Source organism: Equus przewalskii, chromosome 3 (assembly GCF_037783145.1).
Source record: "Equus przewalskii isolate Varuska chromosome 3, EquPr2, whole genome shotgun sequence".
NCBI lineage: Eukaryota > Metazoa > Chordata > Mammalia > Perissodactyla > Equidae > Equus > Equus przewalskii.
The window spans coordinates 63,814,600-63,835,543 of NC_091833.1; the positions used below are offsets into that span (position 1 = coordinate 63,814,600).

Genomic DNA, 20,944 nt, shown 5'->3' on the forward strand with positions numbered 1-20,944 from the left:
CTGCATTTTTTACAATGCCTAGTATTTATTCTTCAGAGAAGGCAGAAAAATTACAATTCCTTACAAATCTTTTTAGGTAAATGCCTTTTTAGAAATCTTAAAAGTGGTGCTCATTGGAGGAAAGCCTATATCAAAACTGTACTATATTGTTGCAACTTCCTGTGAGCCGACAATTATTTCAAAATAAAATGTTTTTTTTCAAGTGCTAACAACTCATTTTTAATCTTAAAAAAATAGTAAGTAAAACTGTGTCCAATTCAGAGAAGAGATAAAATACAGTCAGACCTAAATAGAAAGGTTAGGTAATTTTTCCAAGGAACTATGACACATGAGAAACCCTAATAACAAAGTTTCGTCCCAAAAGTTACCGGATTCCAAATTTCATGACAACAAATTTCACAGAAACTGTCTGAAAGACCTAACAGCAATGATCAGAGTTACTACACTGGAGGAAATCTCTCAAAGAAATCGGGTTTAGATAAAGTTGGCTATGATGACTAGGCATCTCCTATTGGTTTGTCTAGATTTTTTAAGTAAGCAGGTCTCATTGCATTAAATAAGTAATTTCACTATAAAATACGCTGGCCACTGTGAGGAACATAAAAGATACTCTGACACAGTTCCTACCGTGAGGAGGCATTAAGTGTAGGAGGACAATAGGAACACATGTGAAAAACTTAAAGGGTGGTGCAGAGCAATAAGCAATAAAGTGATGGATTAAAGTGTAGAACTCACTGCCTAAAGTTTTGGCAGTAAAAACGCACGAGTGCTCGAACAGTATTTTCTTCTGATGTTTTTGGATGGGTGTTTTTGTTTCATTTCTTAATGTATTTTTCAAGGGAAATTGTCTGATCTCATTTATCTAAATCCTTGGAGACATTTCCTATCCGCCTTCTCTCTTTTCCCTGGCAAAGAAGTTCAACGTGTAAAAGTGCAAACGTGTGAGCTGTGTGTTTCTGCTTAATCTGTTAACACTCAGCAGTTTTCTAAAGGCGATTGTAATCAGTCCTTTGGCAATCTCCTGCCATGAGGCCCGACTCTCTGCTAACATCATGAGTGCTCATCTCACATTCCTAAGGACATGGTCTCCAGAGGTCAAAGGAATGAAGGAATTTTTGAAGCAGGTCTCCTGTGAGGTCTCCCTGCAGCTGCAATCGACACGCAACACGCGAGGGGCGGGGCTCAGGAGCGCAGCCATCAACACTCAAGGTCCAGTCACACTTTCAGCAGAACTGGTGATCTCATGGGGTCCTCGCTCGGCACAAACATGTTTCGCCAAGTAACACTTTCAGGCCTTCATTCATGATCATTCTACGGTAGAAGGTGCAAAAACCTGGTTTGTATTGAAGACATTAGGAATACTCTCATCAGGCCGTATAGACAACAGATTTCCATGCTGAAGAGCACAAGAAATGGAAGAGCTAATCCCATTCCCTTGGGACATCAGCTTGAGGTTATCTTGTCATGATCCGAGTCTTTACATAGTTGCCCTTCCCTAAATCCATAGCGCCAATTTTTTTTAAAGTTTCACGAGCTGAGTGGACACCAAAGCGAAGAGCCTTGCTTCCGGCATTTAATGCAGCAATGCCTGTTAGCACAGACATGCCTGGATGCTTTTGTTTTAAAAACGACCCAGTTTAACCTCTCACAGGAATGAAATCACCCAGAACAGAAGATGAGGTTTTCTGAAATTCACTATTTCTAAAACAGTAGTTTAACAAGGCTCACCATAATTATCCTTTGTATTTATTTCAATTTTCCATAGCATGATGTCTGTAACAGAAAACAAAAGCTGTCTACCATACCAAATGATCCCATTTTCCACTAAATCACCCTAAAGCAGGCATATTTGGGTCAAGCACCTATGAAGGATGCTACCTAAAAGGTAAACGTCTTCATAAAATGTAGACTGACTTATGTTACCTGAAGTAATATGTTACACACTCAGCACTCCGAGTACCGCAAAACAATTACACTTAACTGATGAGAGCCAACCAACCAAGACACCACCAGCTCTCAAAAGAAAAAAAAAAGAATCTCAAATACAAGAAAAAAGGAAAAGAAAATCAGTCTGTGGGTAAGAAAATCTAATTCGATTTCCACATCAAAATTCAAGTTCCTTCTGCAGCAGGCCTGATTTTGCAAAGGGCTACCTACTATTGTTTATCATATAATTCTTCAAAATAAAAAGCATACAAATTTTAATGATATTTAATTTAAAAATAAATATATGGCACTAAACCTCTTTTCAGATGAACTAAAAGGAGAGTCACAAAGTCAAACCAATAGCTGAGAATCAGACTTTTCAAAGGATTAAGAATTGCTGCTTCACACAAACACTTACAAGGTACACGCCGCAAGTTTGCTCTTGAGATTATAATCAACATGTCTGAGAACCACCTTATCCATCCTAAAGTGAAAAGGCTCTCTATACACTCCAGTTTTCAGCTATTCTTCATCCTTAAACATTCAATTTTGCATGAAACATGGTTTCCAAGGTATCGGCACTGGTGAAGCCACTATAATATTTTAAATCTGGAAATTTGCTGGCCAGCATTCTAATTATAGAAGCTAAAAATATTCAGTGTGTAAATTTTAGGGCATCATCCACACGGTGAAGAGCACTGAAATCATCTTCAAGGGTTCTCCAGGGCCTGTGTGTGTCATCTGGGGGCATAAACTTGATAGGAGCTATAGAGCGAAATGGGTGATCTCAAACTGCTGCCCATTAGACTCAATTTTTCAAGCTGATGTTTAATAAACTCTGTTCCCAACACAGCTTTAGCAATAAAAACTAAAAGTCCTAGAGAAAAAATGTAAAACATAGTTTGAATCACTCAGAGTAACAACTCAAGAAAGATACTTAAATGTGTTGTTCATTCATTCAGCCAACAAACATTTATTAATATATCAGGAAATGTTCTCAGTACTGGCACAATTCAACTCAAGAATAAGGAATGTTGTAGAAAACAAGAATAACTAACATATATGTATGGCCACTTACAAGTCTGAACAAGGTTTCATAAATATCATCTCATCTGTCTCTCATAATACCTCCATGAATTAGGTTTTACAATCATTTTAATAATGAAAGAAGAGAGACACGGTGATTTTTTTCAAGTCCCCAAATCAACTAACTAGCAAGTAAAAGACCTGGCTCTTCAACCTACACCTTTCAAACGCATATCTCCATCTGTACTGGACAATACCACGTGACAAGATGCTCTGCTTTTATGTTAAGCACTGAGGACAAGTTCTGCATGTTTGTGAGTCTTGCGTTAAAGCTGGCGTTTTTTAAGGACAGGGTTTCACAGATCCAGACTCTGGTGTTTACAAACTTAAAATGTTTCTAATCTCTTCACTCATTTATTTTACTTACTAAACGGAAGCATTGGTGAATGAGTTTGCCTGGTTAGCTGAGTTTTCTAAACAAATAAGAGAAGTTTACTTCTCAGGTATTAAAATCTTTCTTACTTGGGATAACATACTGGACAAAAACTCCATGAGAAAAAAAAACCTAAACAAGTACTTCACAAAATACTATAGCAATAAACATACAAAAGAACAAAACGTACTCCAGGAAATGCACATTAAAACCACAATGCAATAACACTGTACATCCACCAGAATGGCTAAAGCAAAAAAGATAGATAATACCAGCTATTTGAAAGGATATGGAGTAGCCAAACAACTTACAACACACACACAAACAAAATTCCCACATTTACCAAAACATATACAAAAGATGTTCAGAGCAGCGCTATCCACAATAGCTAAAAACTGGAAACAACCCAAATGTCCATCAAGAACAAAATGGATGAGGGGCTGCCCCATAGCGTAGTGGTTAAGTTTGGTGTGCTCCATTTTGGCAGCCCAGGTTCATGGGTTCGGATCCTGGGTGCAGACCTACACCACTCGTCAGCCATGCTGTGGTGGTGACCCATATATAAACTGGAGAAAGATTGGCACAGATGTTAGCTCAGGGTGAGTCTTCCTCAAGCAAAAAAGAGGAAGATTAGCAACATAAGTTAGCTCAGGGCTAATCTTCCTCAGTAAAAAAAAAAAAAAAGAAGAAGAAGGATGAATTGTGACATTTTCAGAAAGTGGAACTCTAGAGAGCAGGGAGAATAAACAAACTGTTGCTCCACACAAAACATGAACGAATTTCACAAACATAACACTGACCAAAAGAACTCAGACACAAAGACACACAGGGTGTATCATGGTAGAAAGTTCAATAATAAGTGGAAGTAACTTCTAGTCTCGGAAGTCAGGAGAGAAGTTACCTTTGGAGGTAAGTAACGACTTGGGAGGAGGAAAAAGGAAGCTTCTGGATGCTGACAATGGTCTCAGTCTTAGTCTTGGTGCTGGTTACATGGATGTGTTCACTTGGGTAAATCACCAAGCTGTTTACTTATGATTCAATGACATGCATACTTTTCTATATCCTTTATATTTCAATAAAAGCTTCAATAGAAAGTTACTAAAAGAGTAGATCTTAAAACCTGTCATCACAAGGAAAAAACTGTAATTATGTGTGGTGACGGATGTTAAGTAGACTTACTATGGTGATCATTTCACAATATATACAAATAACAAATCATTACGTTGTACGTCTGAAACTAATATAATGTAACATGTCATTTATATCTCAATTAAAAAAATGAGCTCATATATGAAAGTTACCAGCTGTCATTAGTATTTCAAAATGGAAAATTGGAATTTAAAGACATTTGGGAAAACAATTGTTGACCATTTCTATATTTGTGCTATAACAAACACCCCCAAACTCCCTAAGAAAATGGTTCTCCCTCACTTGCGTGTCAGCAAGACTTAAGAATGGATGGGGTAGCATGGTTATTAGCAGTTAAGAAAAATAAACTAATTGTCCTTTTAAAAAAACTTAGATAGAAAGGAGGAAACGAGAGAGAGAAAGGAGGGAAGGAGAAAGGGAGGAGGGAAAAGGGAATGCAATGAAGTGATGCGGTCACAGTCCGTCCACACAGTCCTCAACCACTCAGCTTGCTTTAATTCTCACATCTGCTCCTAGTACTCTGTCTACCCCTTCCTTTCCTACCATGCTGTTCTCAGGCACTTTTAACGTTATCCATGTAGCTGCCAATATCAGGCCATTTTTATCTTCTAATTTGTAGTTCACTGTTTGCTATGGGATTAGAAATTTCATAATCAGTCATGTTAGAACTGTATGTGATGGAAAATAAACAGATTCTGAGTAAAGTGAATCCTCTTTAATGTATGTCTTCTATTTTGCCTGCTCAGAGGCTTTTTTTGCTGGAGAATATGCCAACTAGAGGAGCTCCAAATAGATGGAAGTTGTTCCTGGGCTTTATCAGCGAAAACTCGATTTCCAGGCGAAAGCTAGAATTCACTAACACAGAATTCCAGGTCCCACAAGGTTACTTATTTGCAAATAGTATAAAGGAGAATATCAGTCAGTGAATATATTTACAAAAAAGAGAAGAAACTGTTAACTTCTTATCCAAGACATTAGGAAGAACTTTTCTGATTGTGTCACTCATAGAACACTATATCCGTTTTAAAGACAATACATTCCTTTCTCATTCTGTATTTTTATTGATTCTGATTTTACAAGTCCCCCAAAAAGTATCCTACTAGTTTTATTTTAAATTTTTTTAAGTTTTCTAATACAGAAATTCAATTTAAACTGAGGATGCCTTTTTTCTACACAATAATCCACCAAGTGAAAAAACAAACTCCTGAAATATCAGTTGGTGGTGATTTTTTTCCTTTAACATCCTAATTTCATGCAACTTCTTTCTGTATTCATTCTCCACAAAAAACAAAAGTTAGCTCTCAAGATCGGAGATAAAATTGGTGCACACACACTGAAAATTCTTCTCTTGCCAAACGCCCCCTGGCACTGCGGGACCCAGAATTAACTTGAGACAAATGGGTGCTGCTGCTGAGCAGAATTACCAATAGGGAATGGAAACCATCACTTTAAACCAGGATAAATTTTTATCTGCTCTATTATCTTCAGCTGTGACTAAAGCAACATTCATTTAAATGATGACATTCAATAAACAGGTATTGAAAAATGTTTCAATAAACCTTTCAAAGCTAAAACACTCATTCCTACCTCCACCAACCATTTATAACTTAGTTTATGAAAAACATACAAAGTTTTCTGTGTCTTAGTTTCCCCTCTTTTTTCTTTTCTTTTTTTTTTTTTTTTGGTGAGGAAGACTTGCTCTGAGCTAACATCCGTTGCCAATCTTCCTCTTTTTCCACTTGAGGAAGATTAGCCCTGAGCTAACATCTGTGCCAGTCTTCTTCTATTTTGTATGTGGGTCATGCCACACATGGCTTGATGAGTGGTGTAGGTCCTCACCTGGATCTGAACCTGGGCAGAAGCAAGCTTTCCAGACTTAACCTCTAGGCCATGGGCAGGTCCCCTTCCTCCTCTTTCCAATGAGCATAATAATCCCTTACATCTACTTAATTTGCAGAGAAGAACAATGTGATGTTTTGGCTTAAGACAACACCTACAGATGTACATGGTTTCACCATTACTATTTCCACCACTATCTTTTTCAAACACAACTTAATTCAGAGGCAAGTAAGACCTTATCATTAAGGAATAAAATTATGAACATCATGAAGAAGATTGGAAGAAAAAGTTTTCTTTCTTCTTTCCACAGCAGGTAAATGAATCCATCACCATTCATAGGTGGCTGTCCTTTTGATGCCTCCTTTGAAATGCCATCGCACTGCTGAGACTAGAGAAACGCAATAAAAGTCATTGCCACAAAATCATTATGACAGTCATAAATATGGCTTTAGGTAAAATAAAATCAGCCACCTCTACAAACAAGTAGTATTTGTGTGTGCGTGTGTGTGTGTGTGAACATACAGCAGACAGAAGAACTGAGTAAAAGGGTAGGTTAGAAGAATCCATCTCGGCCACTGGAGAGAGAACTAAGGGCGTGCACTGCAGGGGATAGAAAATACCATCTTCATGTTAGAAGGAAACCAGCATATTTTCTATTTTGTGACACAAACATATCAAATGTTTAGATATTGGAAGAAAAGCAAAATGTATTCCGAATACAACTTAGCCCTGACCTTGTATGAAAGAAACACTATTCTTCTCTTCTCTTAAAATTCCTGCATTAGGCAAAAAAAATCCTGAAAGTAGCAAGATCTAGTTTTGTAAACTCTCACTGGCATCCTGGATGTTCCTAAACTACCCATCTTGCTAAATGACTCCCCCCAAACACATAAATTTCATAAATCGCCAGTTGGCCTCAGAAACTGAGCCAACAGCGAGAACTGAGATATGTGTTCTGCTTATAGCTTCCTGTGTCCCATCAAATCATGTGCCCTGATTCCTTCCAGTCAGCAATCAAGGGAAAACCACTACGAAACTCTCATCCTTAGATTTTTCTCTTCTCGGATTGTTCCCCCTGCTCCCAATCTTAATATCTATCAACTCCAGCCTTGGATTTCCTTCATGTTACCGAAAATGAACACAAAGAAACCCCAAGAAACAAGGAGATGATGTGTCCTGCCACACTTAAGTAGCAGTGAAATCTCTCAGGACTTTCTCCCCTAACAACAGTCGTCGTCGTGGACTGCAGCGCCCTCAGACGCAGGCAGAGAAACCTGATCATCTATCTACATGATTCACCAGCTAACGTGCGTTTCCTTTCCTTTAGCGTGGGGGTGGGAGGGATAAAATGGGGTATCTTATGCGAGCCAGAGCCATTCTATCTCTCTTGTTATCAGAACAAGGGATCAGAACCTCAAAATGGTACTTGCCAGAGTTCAGTGAAAAACGGAGTTACCACCAGGCTGTGCTGGGAGATGTCCCAAAGATTACCCGATTTCTATCACATTTTTTCTCTAAATACGATTCCCTGTATTCCTTTCACACATTATTATAAACCCCAAATGGCTTCTAATCATTTAAAAGACTAAAATAATAACACTAGTATTCAAACATTTAAAGTTATTTTATGTGGACAAAATGAACTTAAAAAGATCCATCACTATAAACTGAGAGAACATTCTGGCAATCTCATTGGCTGAAGTGCCTTATATATGTTAGTCAGTCTCCAGAATGACCAGAAACATTAAATGATACTGAAAACCTCGTTTTGCAAACAATCTCGTACAAAATACTGAGGGTTTCTTGGTTTTCTGTTTTCTCAAAGGTAGCCATGCCTGGAACTATCAAACTATCCCATCTTAACCCTCCCACCCTCACTCATAAATGTCCTATGTTGCAACAGCTCAGAAGAGTACTACTTTCCCCTCTCTGTGCATATCTACCGGAGTTTTTGTGCCATCTTACCAAAGACTCTGGGATAAGGTTAAAACATCAACTTCAAGACTTAATAAAAAGCGAAGAGAATCCTATCCCTACATTTAACTTTAAAATGAAAGTAAAAGTTTTTTCTCAGTTATTAAAGCTAGAGAAATATAAGCAGACATGCTTCCTTTGAATGAAGTTATACCAATAACCTCGATCTAAGTGCAATAATGACCATGAATATTATTTAAGTGCTAACGTGATAAGAAGGAGAGTTCTTAGAAACCTTTTCAGAAGACATTGCGCTGGCTATGAGATACTGAATACTGTTCTAACTGCAGGGAAGAATCTATTCAAACCAAAATGAAGAAAATGAACCCTAATGAGCAATGCACACTTTAATTTAATGCAGATAATATTCTAACTTCAAGTCCCAGATCCAAGGAAAAAACAGAAATATGGTACAATGCAGTGTCTCCTAGGATAGAACTGTTCCAGGATTTGAGACAATGTGTGTTTCCAGTGTTCATGACTTCCCATTAAAAGCAACTTTCTCCAGCACTCCGGTGAAATGGGAAAAGAAATGAGGAGGGCCAACCAAAGTGGTTAACTGCTCTTCAATGTCAAGATTAAAAAGAGCTTGCTGTGGGCAATTATGCTGAGAAGGTAAGGCCTTGAGGAGGAAGGAGGGATGGAAAAAACAGTTTTACAAGGAACTGAGAAAAAAAAAAAGCTTTACGATGGTAGAACAGAGGTAGAATGGCTTCCTTCTCCATCTTTCACAAGTTCCGAGTCTTTTTTCTTCTTCTTCTTTCGTTCTTTAAGAACTTTTTTCCTGTGGTGCTTGCTGCACTTTGCTGATGTAGTTGCCAACTCCTGCCTTCCTTTGGTGACTGTTATTAACCGACTGGCAAAGGCTGGGTAAAAGGCACTTAAGAAAAAAGAAGTCCTCTCTCCTTGCCAAGACGCACATGCTGCCCAGTACCTGAGACGAGCTCCGCTGTCGCTGGCCAAGAAAAATCCCAGTTCAACCTCTGCCTCCCGCTTCCAAATCCATTGCAAATAATTGTGTGTGCCACTTGCAGAGAATGTGCCTGACTCACCCCCCGCTTTCGGCGTGCCAGGGAGAGATGTGACTGCTCTGTCTCGGAGCAGGCAGTGAAGTGGGGGCCGCAGTCTCGGTGGCACCGAGAGTCCCCCAAGTCTCCCCTGCTGGTGGGTTTGGGGATGTCTGCCCCTCAAGCAGGTGCCCAGCCACACTGGGACCACCCAGGCTCAGAGGAACACACGTGTCACTGCGCCGGAGCCCAGCCCGCCGCGGACACTGACCCCACAGTCCAGGCTACAACGCCCGGTTACGCGCAGGGGGCTTGACTGTGGGGGACAAACGGGACCACCCGAACTCCTCCTCTAAGAGCTAAGAAGGAAAAAGAACTACTTTTCTGCGGTAACAGCCTCCACACTGCCGGCGCCCAGCCCAGGGGATGCCTGGCCCGCAGCTGACCTCTTTCTCCCTCCCCCGAGCGCGCCGAGGCCGCCTGCGCGCCCTCCGGGACCGGCCCCGGGCCCGCCGCCGCCGCGAGCCCGAGGACTCGGCCGACCCTCCCTGCCGCCGCCCGGCCGGGCGCTCACCTCCTGGGGTCCGGCTTCCGTCGCTCCTCCAGTTTGGCGGCGGAGTGTGGGGCTGCAGCGGCCACTGCCGCCGCCGCCGCCGCCGCCACCGAAGTGCTGCCCGGCGCGCCGCCGGGGTTGGAGGCTGGGGGCCCGCGGGATCCCCGGAGGCGCGGGCTCTGGGCGCGGCGGGGCCGAGCCGCGGGAAGTTGGCGGCGCGACGCGTGGAGCGAGCGGGACGCGAGCCACCCGCGCCCAAGTAGTCACAACTTTGCCGCCTGGGTGGGTGCGCGCTCTGGAGTGGAGGGAGGCGAGCGGGCCAGGGCGCTGGCGCGGGAGGGTCTTCGGAGCAGGCAGGGCTGGAACCTGCACGGCCCGCGAGGAAGGGGGAGAAGGTGGCGCGGGGGGAGATGTCTACACGGCCCGCGTGGTGCGGGGCGAGTGTGTGTGTGAGAGCGCGGGCGTCTACTCTACTTTGCCTTCTGCAGCTCCTGCATATTTATGGAGATCTCCGATGTTTCTGCCAGTAACTAACACTGCAGCAGTGCCGCCCGGCCCGGGCGCCCCTCGGGAGCGAGCTGGGGGACGGGGAACCGGGGAAGGCGGCCGTGACGGAGGCTGTGACACGAGCGCCAGCCCGCGATCCATATTTAAAGCTGCGAGTGGCCTCGGCCAGCCCCCTGCCCTGCCCTCGCTCGCGCCCGCCCGGCCCCCACCGCTCCCGGCCGCCGCTTGGCGTCAGCCTCCCGGGCATCCGCGGCGGCGGGGAGGGGCCTCGGCCGCACCGCCTCCGCCAGGGGCTCAGGCGCAGCGCGCAGCGCCCTCCTAGAGCTGGCCCAGACCCGGCTCCTGCCCGGCCGCCTTCGCCTCCCTGGGTTCCTTCCCTCTCACGCCCGGAGCGGGCTGCTGGGTCCAGCTTCTGTCCTGTTCACGAGAGTTCCCCGCTAGGGAGAGCCTGTTCTCGCAGGCAGAGCTGAAGTTGCTCGCGTTTCCCAGCTCCAGGTCACTCTTGACGCTACTTTCTAAAACTTGAGGCGTGTAGGTAGAGAGGGTGCTGCCAAGCGTACAGTATTGTCATGGCTCACCTTTAGCAAAGGATGTCTGGAGAGAGCACGGTTCTCAGCCGTGTCCTTCGCTTAAGTCACTGGTGGCTTCTGTCTTCCTCGAGCAGTTTGGGGAACATCTTGAGCCATCCAAGGGAGTTTCTTGAGCACAAAGTGATTATTTATATTTACTCTGCTCCTAAGGCTAATTAAGGAGGTTTAAGTGCCCTTTGCCAAGCAAATAATACTGATAGTATATCAACGACCTAGCCCCATTATGATCAGTTAAGTAAACCATTAAGACATGAACAGACCGTCAGCGCAGACGGCATCTGATGCTGAGTCCTGCTGGAGAGCAACCGCTTAATTTTTGAGCTGCATGGTATACGAGGCAAGCATATGTGTATTCCCTATTAATACATATTTATATATATATATAATATATATATGTGTGGAAGCCAGTGACCAAACTGCATTTTTGACAGTAGCCACCAGAACACATAAAGCCCAAGAGAAATAATTTCACATACTGACTACCTGCTCCTGGTTCCAAATCTTTCTTGAGTACTAAGCTATAACCAGTAAGACCTACAGGAAAAAAATTTCCAGAGGGAAATAATTTGGAGACAAAGGCTTTTCTTTCCAGTATTTAAAACTGGAAGCGATCCATTGTACCTCACCAGTGTTTGGGAAGCAGGTGTAAGCTTGTATCTTAAAAAAAAAAAAAAGCTGATATATTTAAAATCCTTAGTTAATGTTCAGAAGGCCCTAGGAACCACCAGAAGCTGTCTAATGTCTGAAATTAAAATGTGCTAATGCCATGGGTCTGGCCATTGTTACATCTGGCCACATGTTCATATGTTCACACATTCTACTTGACCCACTGCTGTGACATGGGAAATTCAAAACAGAGGGATTTTTAAAAATTTTAGCCTAGATCTTTTGACTATATAGGTATATTTTTAGACTAATGTTAAAATTGACTTTCAGTCCCTGAGCACAAGTCAGCAAGAATCAGCAACCCCAAAGGAAGTTCACACGCAAAGGGAAGCCACTTTTGTGTTAAGAATTTGCCACTGCTGTTTAGCAGTTTTTCACACCGTGGATTATGTATTTCAACATAGCTGGCAATTTCTCATTATAATAGTGAGCTAGCCATTAGTGGTCAGTGTTGGTGAATGTATGAGAAAGGAACAGTCCAAGAAACTTCTGTTTGCCAAAACTCGGCTGCAAAACCTGTTACACTGTTCTTCACACACACCAAATAGGTAAGCCCTGGAGGCATTTCACTATCAAGATTGGCAGAATTTTCCCCTAAAAGGGGTATAAGTTGGCCTGTGGAGCGGGAGGCAGGGAGGGGATTAGCGCACTAGCGGGTGAGGTTTTGTGTGTGCCTTAAATTAATGAGAAAAAGAGTTTTCTTTGGCAAAGAGCCAATAGCCTCTGTTATCATTCTCATTACCTGATGTTTGCTATCCCACAATTAAAAGAGCATGTTCCATTTCCTTTCCTATTGATTATTATCCAGTAATTGAGATGCATGTGTTTTTCCTTTGAAAGGTCATTGATTAACTTTTCTTGTCAACTCTGCATGTGGTCACCTTTGCTTTATTGCTGTTCTTGGTGAGGAATATGAATCCTGAGATCTTTCTTTCACCTATCCTAAAACTTGAGTTATGTCCTTTGATTCTCATGAGCCCAAAGAAAGATTTATTTGTTCTTTTTGTCTCGGGGTTCACACAGCTTGGTGACAAGAAGAATGAACAGAAAAAATTAATGGAATTAGAAAAACAGTATAAGTAATCTTTACTGATAATGATTTATTTATTTTTTTAATCAATAACTCTCTGTGCTAAATGACCTTCTAGAGTACCCACTCAGTACTTAGCTTATCAATCAAGTTTCTTTCATATCATCCAAGGTCCTAACAGGCGCCTAAGGAAAACAGAAAAATGAAAGAACCTTCGTTTCAATGACAAGCACCATCTAGTGGCAGCAGGTGATGAAACCTCCAGATGACAAAAATATCTCCAATAAGAATGAAGATGAAAGTTTTGGAATTGGCAATCCAGGCATTCCTGGTCTTGTATAAGCATGGCACTCTAATCCTAAAACAAGAAGTTTGTATTTAGTAAAATAATGCAACTAATAGGCCATGTGCTGATTATTCAAAGTAAGTAGGGTGCACATCCGACCCACAGATAGGATTGTTACCATAAAGAGTTTTCTCAATCTTTGTGTGACTTTAAATAGTCACACCTCTGCATAAAGACCTCTGTATTTTGCACTTAAAGACCTATGTACTTAAGTTTCCTCAAACATAAAATAAGGAGAGAGATGGCTTGTCACTAGATAATATCTATAAAGCATTTTGTTCAACAGATAGCAGAACCCATAAATATAACTATTATATTTGGGGTATTTTATTGGAAAAGAAAAAAGAGAGATATCATTGAACGTTTATCCTGGAGTTATACAAAATTATAACATTCGTACTCATCTCACTGGGGAGCCTAAACAAAAAGGTGGTAGTAGATAGGTTATATCCTGTCACTACAACCTTGAAAGAATGGTCAGAAATGTTTCTTAATATCGGGTCCTTTGTAAGTCCAGGGCTCATCGGTGGAAGTTTGACAAACATTTTGCCATACAGGATAGAGATTTTCTTTGTGCTGATATTTGTTTTGACTTGCAGTTATTTTGTTATTAAACAATATTGCAACAGAATGATCATTAAAGTTGCCACTCCATAATCAATTTAGTCAGCCCTTCATGATGTATGAGAAAGGAAAGAGGAAATTACTTTTTCTGCTCATCCTGGGACAAGCATGGGATGAAGCTGAAGATAGACATAGAGAGAGAGAGAGAGAAATGACTTAAAGACCTCAGTCTTGTCTCACTTAGACTCCAGAAAGTTCATATTCACTCTGACAAATTCAGCCATTGTAGATTATAATGTATATTTATAGTCTATATTCCTTCCTTCAAATCTCAGGTTTAAAAATAACTGTAGCCCCTTTTCATGAGGAGAGAAGAAAGGTGAACACAGTTCTTGCAAGCTGTCAGCATGGCATGAGCGAGGGAAAATAATTTCTTTGGTTAAACATGTGACATAAGTTGCTTCACAGCTTAAACTACTAAATTCTCAACCATATCAAACAGCCATTTTTAAAACACATATCTCAGGTCAAATATTAGGAGAGTTTCTAACTTCTAAAAACAGGAGCCTTTCTCTGTTCATGTTGAGGAAGGCAAGTTATTCAACCTGTCTGGGCCTCAGTTCCCTCAGCAACAAAATCAAAGGGCTTAAGATAATTACAAAGCAAACAATAATTCTAATAGGATACCAGGATATTTTCCTCTAATAAAATTTGAACAATGCATTTGTGATAGAGAAATATGCAAATCTTTCAGAAATGGTGTTGACACACGTATTATAATTACTCTGTTTAATATCCCTTAGGCCAGAGTTTCAGGCTCTTCCTCCTACAGGAATTCTCCCATGGATCAGCACGACACACGACACAGGCCTCTCTGTTTGGAAATGAAGAGGAAAAATTAAATCAAGCTACTAAGCCACTAAGACCTATGCCCCTTGATTAAAAAGATCGGTCTGGTTTTAGTTAAGACAGAGAATTACGTCAGACTTCTCTGCCAGAACCGACTTCCAGGGCCCTTGGACTCTGCTAATCAGGGTGTGTGTTTGTGTGTGTGTGTGTGTATGACCACACCAGCCACCTCCCAGACACAGAAAGGTGCTTGTTCCTTTGTATCCCACTGGTCTCCCCGCCTCCTGGTGGGTGAATAAGCCTAGATGGCCAGCTGCTCTAAAGTTGCTCTCCCTTTTCTCCTGTGGACCGCGTCACGTGGACACAGCTGTTCCAGTGCGTGGAGACAGGTTTTCTACAGATTAACCAACCACTGGCTCAAACTGGGCAATGACCATTCGTGTCCCACTGGTCTGCTCCCCAGACCAGGCCTGGAAACCGTAGCACCTCGGTCTTGTTGCAAGTATCAAAAATGATTGACACTTCAAGTGCACATCCGCCAGACTGATTTCTTTACAGGAAACACTGCAAGATTAAAGTCTGAATATTAAAAGTTGTCTCCTTTTCCCCCCTATCTTGAGGGAAGCAACATTCTGAGGAAATTTGTCCTTTATGGCTTTTCAATATCCCACTGCTGACCAAAGGATGCTCAGTTGTACACAGAACATGAAACAGGATTGGGTCACCCATTCAGTCCACAAATACTTATTAGGAACCTACTTACTATGTGTTAAGGACTCTTCTAGGTGATGGGTTCCTAGAACAAGTAGACAGAGTTCTTGCCTCATGGAGTTTACAAGTACACAAATAAGTGGACACGATAATTTCCATTCTCTTGGAAGGCAAAATGCTATGAAGTGGTGAATGCTCTGAAAAGGGTGCGTAATCATCCCAGTTTACAGTTCCTGTTTAGCCAGTTATCTCTGTGCCATGACAACAGCACTCCCTTTCACTCTCAAAAGAGAGATGGGTGAGAAATTACAGCATTACCCTAACTCTAGAAGAAATAAAACGCAATGAGAGGGTGAGGGAGAGCTGCCTTCAAGGGTGTCTTAGGGAAAGCCCATCTGCCCTGGGGTGTCTGAGCACACAGATCTGAACGACAAGACGAATAAATAGGAAAACTTGTAACGGCAACTTGACGGGACAAACGCATCCGACATGGTGCTTTACACACAGTAGGAACTCAGTAATTACTTATAGAATGACTGATTGCATCCACTCTTTTGGGAACATTAAAAATAGAGAGTCTTACTCAACCAGAATATATTTCTATCAAGACAGATTCAGGCTCCACAAATTCCTGAAGACATCACTCTTCTTAAACAACAACTTTTAGACTACATCTATATTTATTTGCACGTGCATAAAACATCTCTGGAAGAATACATAAGCAACAAATAGCACTATTTGCCTCCAGGGAGGGGACTAGGTGACTGTAGGGTGAACATGAGAGGACAACTTTTCACTGTATCCTTTGTACTTTTTTGAATTTTGAGCCATGTGGATAGATTTGAATTAAATTTGAATTAAAATATGTAAATAATTCCATTTACCATAGACCTATTTTTCCATACAACTATATATAGTTGTATATTATATATTATAATATATAATTAACAGAAACCCTTCAGCTGGACAGGAGATTAGTATCCTTTCCAACTATGAAACAGTGGCCACTGCAATGCCAATGGCAGGGCTGGAACGTCTGAGCCCTTTCATAGTTATTGGACGCTGTTCAGTGCTGACAGTGTTTGCTCACTGCCCACCTGGGCTCTATATAAACCACTGTTGTGGGACAAAAAGATCTTCAAAAGTATATTGCTGCTTTTCTTGCACCTGGGCAAATAAAAACAGAGTACAAAATTTTAAAATAACATTTTATCAGGCAACTTGCTGTACCTTTGATTTTAGCTGTTTGGTTTTCAAAAATGAAAATCTGTTGCCTTTTCCATTATAAATGTAATACACTTTCATTATAAAACAGTTGACAACAGAGAGAAATAGATGGAATGACAGTGAGAAATATTCTCTTTCAGAGAAGACTGCTAATATTTTGGCATGTTTCCTTCTTTGCATAATTTAAATTTGTGGTTTACAGTTGATTGATCATATTGTATTTTTAAAAAACGGTGAGGCTAATTATGAGTAAAGACAATCTCTTTTAAAAGGCACAAAACACAAGTTTTAAGAGAGATGGCTAGCAAAAGCAGATGTGAATTTGGCACCATCTTTCTAAACCAAGTTGATGGCTGTTGTGCTCTTATCTCAGCACAATTTTAGAATTTCTCTTTATGAAAATTCATATGGAATAAGCTCTCAAGTGACAGATTCTGCTATCTCGCACTGAAAATATTGATAGCCCCGCTAACAAGAACAACAACAATAATAATAATAGCCAACATCTATGTAGTTGTTACCATGTTCCAGGGACTGTTCTAATTACTTAACATAAATTAACTCATTTAATATTCATAATAAAACTATTATTAGTAGTGATATCACTCCCATTAGAAAAAAAAATATGAATACCAGAACTCCATACATTTTCATACACGTCAGCCGTTTCAGGTTTCCTCCAAATTTGAAGAAGTTTGGAGGTGAGGATTGGTTTTTCTCTGTGAACTTAAACATGTGATCCAGAAGAGTTAGCTAACTGTCTGGGAAATCCACACAGTCTAACACCGGAATTACGTCTACTGCCCCAATTTCAACCGAACCTAACAGAGCGCCTATACACTAATGTCAACACCTGCATAGACTTCTGAGAACTCAGTTACCCAAAACCAGAATTTCTGAAAGTCGAAGACACTATCCTTTGGTTTTATTTTCTTTTTTAACATGGCTATTTAAAATGAGATCGTCAGTGGTGTTTTCTTTTAACTTCAACCACGTGTATATGCTTTCTCTCCACAATCGTCCCTACAGGGCACACACAGACATACAACATAGATGTTTTTGGAAGCCATCAGTAACTTCTCATGAACAGCAGCACCATGGTATTTGCTTGTACTGTTCCTCCTCGACTTTTTTATTTTTCACATTGAATTAAGTGTGGAAAGGAAATCTTTTTCTTGGTGTTCTGATAATGTTACTGTTGTTTTGGTATTTAGGCCCTGGGTCTGGTACTAGCAATCTTCATCCCTAAGTTAAGTTTTAAGACTTTTGTCTATGTTTGCCAAAAATTAACAGTTTATCCAGAATTACACAGAAATAGGTGACAACTTTCCTTCAGCAATTCTTAAGTGCTTAAACTTAAAGGCTAGTACTTAGCAAAAATTTGTGAGAAAATACCTGTGTTAGCATATGGAATGGTAAGTCAGAAACTGGAAGAGAGGGGTGATTTCCAAATTATTGAAAGGTGAATTCCTCTCCTCTCAATTTTCCATTTGAGGATGTTGGCAACTTTGATCCAGAAAAGTAACCCCAAATCACTTTTCGGTGCTCACATTTCTTCATAGGTTTCGTGATGCCTCAGAAGCAATAGCCCGGCATCCTAGTCCAAGGAAGGCATTAAAATGAACCCTAAAGAGGAAGAAAGAATGAAGCAAATGGAACAAAGTAGAAGAAAGAGTGCTAGACAGCTCTCTGCCCTCCAGCCAGTGGCCCTCAAATTCTATGACTGCTTCTTTGATTAAATTAAAATATAATAAGTATTGAGTACTTATTTAACACTTTGTCTATCCTGGCAAGAGTAAAAGACATTCCATTTAGAGAAACAATTATTCAAAAGTTTCTGCTGACGCTGTAGTTACAATTTGGAATAAAGAGCAGAGTAATCAAGTAGATGGAGGTGATTCTTCAGAGAATACAGAAGAAAGTATTACATACTAGGTACAGTGGTGCTGTCCTAACAAACCGCTTTCACATTCTTGCTTTATCAAAGACCACCAAGCAAGGCAAATGGAAGCATCCAGTGTAATGTTAAAAGATTTTAATCAAATAAATTCAGTGCTGCATTCAATAATAGTTACCATTTGTCAAGAACTTCCTAATCCTCCTGGAAACCTTGTATGATAGCATAAAAATTATCCCTATTTTACAGTTAAGGAAATAGAGGCCCAGAAATGTCAAGTGACCGACCTCAAGTCATACAAGTACCAAAGTTCTAGAGCCAGGGTCCTGAAACTAGGCCTAAGCCCTGCTCTTTCCACTACATCTTGTTTCCTCAGTCTACCCCCAGGAGATATGTGGAGACAGGTGAGATTACACAGTCCCTTGGTCTTTGGTGGAAAAAAGGAGTTTAGGCTCCTTAGCTCCACACTCCTTCCTCCTCACACCCACCCATTTTCAGTCTAAACCTCAAACGAAGCAGGTTAATCTTCCTAAGGCACTGTATTGATTAAGCTCCATCTCGCCCTAAAAAAAAAAATTCAAAGTTCTTCATCCATGATGGAATGAAGTCCCAGTTATTTAGCGTGTAGTTAGCGGCCTTTCACAACCTAGTTTCAACCAGCTCTATTTGCTCCTCATCCCATACACAGCTTGATGATCCGTACAACTCAGACTTCTCACCGTTTCCTAAACATGCATTTTGTTTTCCTGGTCCTGGTTACTTGTTCATGCCAATTTATTTACCAGGAATACCTTTCTTTCCTCCACTTCCCTTTCCACCTATTGAAAGCCTTTTTATTATTTATTTTATTTATTTATTTTTTACTGAGATAACATTGCTTTATAACACTGTCTACGTTTCAGGTGTACAACTTTATAAATCGACATCTGTATATACTATAGCAAAAGTCTAGTTTTCATCCATCACCATAAATTGACCTCCTTTACCCATTCACCCTTTTATTTTTCAACATCCAACTAAATTCATAGATCGTCTCGGATTAGTTCAGCACAAAAGACCTCTTCCTCCTCTATACTGATAGCATTTAGATTGTGCCATTTACATGTCACTTAAATGACCTCAATGTAATGAGGCTGTTGGCAGATGTTCCTCATTTCCCCCACAAAACTGTAGGCTCTGTGAAAGTAAGAAATGTGTCTTACACGTTTTTACATTCTTCTTCTCCTCTATTGCAGTCCCACTCATGCAGTAGGCTCTCACCAAAAACTGAATGAATAAGTGAAAGAATGAATAAATGAAGCTTAGGTTTAGTTAACGACAATTACAATTTCAAATATAGTAAGATCCCCCTTAAAAGGTCAGATTGAACCCAAAAAGTACTTGTAAGTTTTTACTTTTCTGTGGCTATTAATGTAAAAATCATCTTTTACATTCAGCCATGGGCTTTAGTAAAATATAGATAAGTTTTCATGAGAAGTTAGACTTAAACATATGACTTCTTGTTTTAAACAATCTTTTATTTATTCATTCAAAAAAAATATGTACGGAATACCTATTATTCACAAGATCCAGCAAAGTACTGAAGAAACAGGGGTGAGCAAGACAGACAAGGCCACTGTCTTCCGGGAGCTTAAATTCTGGTTGGTAAGAGAGGCAATAAACAAGTAAATAAATATATAGAATAATAAGTTCTACTATGGAAATTAATAGGATGATAAAGGACAGAGTAATGAGATGGAATACTTTAGATTGGCTGGTCAAGGAAGGCTTGAGGAGATAACAGCTGACTTTAAATGAGCCAGCCACACAGAAAGCTGTGGGGAAAGCACTCCAGGCAGAGAAAACAACAGGTCCAAAAACTCTTGGGAGTTGAGGAGCAAAAGGAGGCTGGGTGAGGGTGGAGCACAACAGCCAAGGAGAGAGTGGTATGAGATTAGGTTTGGAGAAGAAGGCAGGAGCCAGATCTTGCAGCGTTTTGTAGGTCCAAGAAGGCGTTAAAATCGTATTCTAAGGACAATCAGAAGCTACTAAAGAGTTATAAACAAGGGAATGAAATCATTAAATTTAGGATTTGGGAAGTTCTTTCTTACTACTAAATGGAGAACAGATTGGAGAGGAACTGATGGCTTACATTTGGGGGACAGCACTGAAGATGGAGAGAAGGGGATGACTTTGAGAGGCATTTTAGAGGTAGAACTGCGTGGATTTGACAGTTTAGATGTAAGAGTTGAAAGAACAGGAAAAATAAAGGATGACTCCTAAGTTTTGGCTAGGAAATGGTGCTATTTTCTAAGATGGAGGCACCTGATGGGGATCAAATTTGGAGAAGACAAAAAGCACTGTTTTGATTTGGGAGGAAGACAAAGACACTGTTTTGAACATAATAGGTTTGAGATGCCTTTTAGACATCCAGTTCTAACAACCAACATTGCAAAAGATGTTAACATTTCACAGAACACTCACATTTTCTCAGTTGTGACTCACTTTTTCTTTGGCCAGTGTGGCAGTTTGCATCTCCCAAAAGGATCTCAGCAACATCCTGCTACATCCTCTGCTCCGAAGTGACCTTGCACTGCCTATAAAGAGGTGGGCTCTAATTCCTTTCTCCCTGAATCTGGATGAGCTTTGACCAATAGAACACAGCGGAAGA

The 20,944-nt window shown here is 40.8% G+C and overlaps 1 protein-coding gene and 1 long non-coding RNA gene across 6 annotated transcripts in view; both read right to left on the reverse strand.

Annotated features, from left to right (window-relative positions):
- The window catches only part of SLC4A4 (solute carrier family 4 member 4), a 396,172-nt gene that overhangs the window by 307,251 nt on the left and 67,977 nt on the right, over nt 1-20,944 (reverse strand). For 3 of the 5 annotated variants that reach the window (XM_070614692.1, XM_070614694.1, XM_070614691.1), the window contains exon 1: nt 9,929-10,061. The exons of 1 other annotated variant lie outside the window; for it this stretch is intronic. The gene's annotated coding sequence lies outside the window, so the exon portion shown is untranslated. Of the gene's footprint in view, nt 1-9,928; nt 10,533-20,944 lie in introns of those variants that run through there. One more of the 5 variants, XM_070614693.1, reaches the window with a different exon arrangement.
- Nucleotides 12,751-19,610, reverse strand: LOC139082563 (uncharacterized). The gene is made up of 3 exons (XR_011538693.1): nt 19,497-19,610; nt 17,793-18,023; nt 12,751-14,484 (listed from the first exon to the last, which is right to left on the reverse strand). It is a non-coding gene; the product is annotated as an uncharacterized lncRNA (long non-coding RNA).